Consider the following 5,665-nt stretch of genomic DNA (forward strand, 5'->3'; position numbering starts at 1 on the left):
GGGGGAGTCAGGCCCTGTGTTAAACTTTTGAAATGTATTAGCGAACACAGCCCACACAACTGTCTCTCTCCTATGTTAACCATCAGAGCCCTGCTCATGTTCAGTACACACCCTCCAGTGAAAGCTGTTTCAATTTCTCAGTGTCAGTCTAGTCAGACTAGAAAGGGCCCTGCCGGTGAGAAGGTTAAATTCTTCAGCCGGATGAATTCCAATCCATCAGCAGAAAAATGGGGTCTTCGCTGGCTCCCAGGCCATCCAGCTTCGCTCCGCGGGAGTCCTGCGCAGCGAACCCTGCAGCAAGCCTAGCATAGCCACCAGGCACCCAGAGCCTGCCTGCCCAGGCCAGGCGCTCTGCTCACGCCGCAGCCTCGCTCTACTCCCGGTGTAAGTAAATGCATGAGCGCCCAACGACAGAAAGCGCTGTTGGAACTGTGAGGATCAGCAACTTTGCACAGGAGATGCAACTTTGCTTTGGGAGATGCGGTTTACTGTAGTCTTCTTGAAGTTGGGACAAAACGGAACAGACCAGATGAGTTTGGTGCTCTGTAAAGTGTGAAAGCTGCTGGTGGACACTAGTCTCCTTTATTAATAGTAGCAAAGGTTAATGAAGCTCTCTTCAAAAACCCAGGACTTGTTAATAAGTCTTGTTATAAAGATGGTTGGCTGATCAAGATGACACTGAGAAATCCTTCAGAACCTGATGAGCTAATGAGTGAATCATGTGAGAAATACATAAAGTCTATCGAGGAGTGAAAACAGAACTGCTAAATGAAGTATATAAAACAACTTACTCCAGCATAGCTGTCTTAAGCTAGTGAGGGGTAGAATTAAAACAGCTTTTAGTAAAGCATAGTGGGAAAAAAGAAACTACATTTTGCAGTTAATGTTACTAGAAGAAAGTACCCTTTAACTGCATTATTATTATTATTATTCATTCATTCATTGTAGCACATTTTCCTTCCTCCCCCAGTCCACTTTACAATGCACCCCAGAATACACCTTATTTCACATTATGCTGTGATTTTTTTAAGTTATGATTTACAATCATTATAATTAGTTGTGCTTGGCTCCACAATCAACACTCTTGGTAACAGCAGCCAGGAAATCAAAACACAAATTGCATTGGGAAATTCAGCTGTCAGGGACCTTTCCAGAGTACTGAAGAGCAACAACATCAGTCTGGAGACTAAGGTGTGCCTGATCCAAGCCATAGTCTTAGCAATTGCTTACTATGTGTCAGAGAGGTGGACAATAACTAAGGATGATAGAAAGATAATTGATGTCTTTGAGCTGTGGTGCTGGAGAAGAGTATTGAATATACCATGGACTGCTAGGAGAACAAACAGGTTCATCCTAGAGAGGATGAAACCAGGCTGCTCCTTGATGGCAAAGATTCTGAGGCTTCGTCTGACATACTTTGGACATGTTGCAAGAAGGGACAAGTCTTTGGGGAGGGACATCATATTTGGAAAGGTGGAGAGAGAACACAAGAGAGAAAGACTCTTGATGAGATGGATTGTTTCAGTGTCTGAGGCAATGGGGGTAGGTGTGTCAGAGACAATAAGGTTGGCACATGATAGAGCAGGTTTCAGGGCTATTATACATAAGGTCACTATCAGTTACAAGCGACTCAATGGCACATAGTAACAACAACAGCAACAATCCAGAATTTATTCATTTCCCTGTGATAAGAATACTACAAATTATGGATTCAAGGATAACATTATTATCTTAAGTCTGATATAGTCTACCTGCTGCTTACATACCCGAATTTGGGTCAGAATACCTAGTGATTTTTCCACGAGCTGGACAGTGTCAGCTGCAGAAAAACACTATCTTCATTTTGCCATATAGTGCCTTTGCTGGTGCTTTATTTTTACAGTGAAGTGACAGCCTTACAGCAAAATAAACAATTTCATAATAAAACTTTCGACACTTTTTAAGTAGGGCCCTAAGGATTTACTGTCTTCAAAACCCTACAGGACAGTTATACTCTGTCCTTACAGCCTCACTTAGAGTTCGAATCAACTTGATCACAAACGGGTTTGATGAGGTGAGAAAGGACCACTAGGATGGGGAACAAGAGAGGATTGAGCAAAGAGAGCAGTGAGGGATGTCCAAGCGAGTGACATCCAGATGCCATGCCTAGCGTGCTCCTCCAGAAACCCTGGGCTAATGCTTGGGTCCAGGAGCCTCTGCTGCTGTCCACTGCCAGATGGCCCCGCTGCTACTTGGACCTGGTGCTCCTCTTACCTGGGGCTGAATGCAACTTGACTGCATGAACCTTAATTGATCACCTTCTCTGAGTGAACTTTGTGCTGCAGTCTTGGAGAATTCAGAAGTTAATAAGGTCCCTAGAAAGAGTCAGGGAAATAAGCAACATCAGCAGAACGTGAACGTGTGACAGAAAACAACTTCTGCACCCAGCTGCCCTTTGCTGTCATCTCAGATCAACAATATTATACAGGTGTCTCTGATATTGTGATGGAGCAAGGGGAAAAAATCAAGAGCATTTCACAGTCATATCTGAACACATATAATCTTGAAGCATTGCCCAAACCACAAAATGCCAAACAGCCTCTTTGCTGGTTCATATGAGTGAATGCTGCTTCCTCACCCATTATTACCCCTTTATTCTTGTGTACCCTATAATAAATAAGCTTTTCTTTTCTTTTTATTCTTCTTAAATATTATTTTCTTTTCTTCCACCTTTCCCTCCCCCAGACCACCCAACAATGCACCCTTGTTCCAGACTGTTGTCATGCATATAATGTCTAATCATATATTCCTTTTGAACGGTTCTTGCCCTCATCTGTTCTACTGTTATATATCTACTCTTTTCCCATTTTCTGCCCAGCCTACCCCTACCTGTTTTAGTTTATAATACTGCTGTTATATAGTATTTGTCTTTTCGAGACTGAGATATTTTACTCAGTATAATGTTTTCCAAGATGACCCATATTGTGTAATGCTGTATAAGTTAATTTTTCAATGCTGCATAATATTCCATTGTGTGAATGTACCGTAGTTTTTCTATCAATTCATTTGTTGTTGGACATTTTGGTGTTTCCATCTCTTCACTATTGTGAATAATACAGCAATAAACATGAGCATGCATACATCTATTTGAGTCATGGCTCTAGTTTCTTTACAATATATTCCTAACATAATACTTATGGAATATAACACATATGAAATATATATTATATATGTGTGTGTGTATTATATGGAATATATATTCCCAGTGGAATTTCTGGGTCAAATTGTATTTCTATTTCTAAGTTTTTGAGAAAGCACCAAATAGCCTTCCATAGTGGTTGTACCAGTTTACACTTTCAGCAGCAATGAATGTTGTGTTGTTGTTATGTGCCGTGGAGTCACTTGCGACACATAAGAGCCCAAATTTCTCCATAACCCCACCAATATCTGTTTTCCTGTTGAACTTTGCTATTGCTGCTGGGGTGAGATTATATCTCATAGTTGTTTTGATTTGCATCTCCCTAATAGTTACGGATTCTGAACATTTCTTCATGTATTTGTTTGCCATCTGAATTTCTTCTTTGGTGAAGTGTCTATTCATATCCTGTTCCCATTTTGTGACTGGGTTGTTTACCTTTTTCCTGTTGAGATGCTAGAGTATTCTATAAGTTTTAGATATAAATCCCTTACCAGATACATCATTTGTCAAATATTTTTCCCCAGTCTATGGATTTTATTCTTAAACTGTTGGAGAAGCTAAAGTTTGGTGTTTTTTTTTAATAATCAGTTGTAGAATCATCATTACCTTCTGAAAATACCACCACTTCCTTGGATGCTACTCCAAATAACCTAACCTAAATTTTAATACCCTCTTACTGAGACATCCTGTAGTTTCTTAAAGTGTGATTCTCTCTAGAAAGAGAAGATCTCGAAAAAATGGATTGACATAGTGACTGTAACAATGGACTTGAACATGTTAGAGATTGTGAGGATGGCACAGGATATGACAAGGTTCAGATCTGTTGTTTATAGGGTTGCTACGAATGGTAGTTGACTTTATGGCACACAACAACAACAAGCAAAACTGGAGTCAATTGCAATTTATAATGACACTCTAAAACACAGTAGACTTGCTCTATAGGGTTTCCTAGTCTATTATCTTTAGGGAAGCAGGTTAGTACTACATCTTTGTTCTGCTGAGCAGCTCGTGGGTTCAAACTGACCACCATTGGGATAGCAGCCAGCACTTAGCCACTGCATCACTTGGACTCTTTTCCCTTACTCCAATAATAAATCTTTTCCCTTACTTCAGTAATAAACCTAATTTGCTCAACTACATGTGAGTTCTTTTTTATTTTTTTACACCTTATATTCTGTTTTAATTTTTTTAAACTTACATTGATTTGCATACAAAGTTTGTATACATTATGTTTCACATTATTCTTCATTCACATTGTGTTTCATACAGTCATTCTCATTCATTATGTTTTATAAAATCAGTCACCAATGAACCATGCACACCACTACTCTTTCATTCCAGATCCCTGCCAGATCTTTCCTATTTCCTTTACCCCTTCCTCCCTTCACCCACCAAACATGTGTGTCCTTGACAGTTTCTAGTAGGACCATACTGTTGTTGTTTTTGTTGTTATTGCTGCTGTTAGGTGCTGTTGAGTTGAATATGACCCATAGCAACTCTATGAACAACAGATCTGAACCGTGTCCTATCCTGTGCTATCTAAGCAATGGTGAGCACTACGAATTTTTTTTCTGTTCTAGAATCCAATTCAAGGCTTCATACTGCATTTTGTTGTTGTAAAAAGAGCGAGGGCCAAGTGGGGACAGCCATATCTGACTTTTACCAATTTCACAAATTGGAACTGTCCCCAACAACAACATTAACAACACAAAAGCAATCCCATGAAGTCAACGCCAATCTTACTGCTTTACTGGCTCCAAAATCCAGTATGATAGCTCACAGATCACACAGAACCATACTAGGGAAGTCAAAAGGTTATAATTGAGGTTGGCAGCAAGATCCAACTACTCAGGTGGAACAGCTTCTGAAATGTGCTCATCGGCGTCTCAGCCTGAGGCTCAAGTGTTATAAAGCTCTCAGTTCTGCCAATAATGGCTATCCCTCCCTGCCCACAGTCCTCCAACAAATGTCTGTAAAGGCTCTTAGCTCTGATTCTATGGTGGGGTAAACGTCCCAAGGTCATCTCTGTCTCATGTTACATCTCTGGTCCTCTGCTTTGACCATGGCTGCTGCTGCTGCTGGAGATCTACCTGGCATAGGAATCTCTGGCACCCAATTGTGTGCGCTGCATACCTACTTCTCCTTTGCTGGCTGTGAACGTTTCAAATTATACACCTGGATTTGCTCAATTGAGTGATGAGACCAATCCCCTTGTGGATAGACTAAGGCACCCTATCCATATATTCTCACTCAGCCACATAGCAAAGTCAAAACGCAATGGCTAGGTAAGCCATTTTGGACAAAAAACCCTTAGCACCACAGTCGTTATGTCTCTTTACCCACTACTGAGGCCCAACTCAGAATAGCCTCCAATCATTTTCCTATAAATCTACATTTACTGGCGAAGCTACCAACTTTTCAGAGTAGCTGGTGAATTGGTACTGCCAGCCTTTAACAGAGTGGCATCCACTTCTGAAATAGCTTGCC

The sequence above is a fragment of the Elephantulus edwardii genome, unplaced genomic scaffold, assembly GCF_000299155.1.
Source record: "Elephantulus edwardii isolate Elephantulus edwardi_28Jun2011 unplaced genomic scaffold, EleEdw1.0 scaffold00042, whole genome shotgun sequence".
In the NCBI taxonomy this organism is placed as follows: Eukaryota; Metazoa; Chordata; class Mammalia; order Macroscelidea; family Macroscelididae; genus Elephantulus; species Elephantulus edwardii.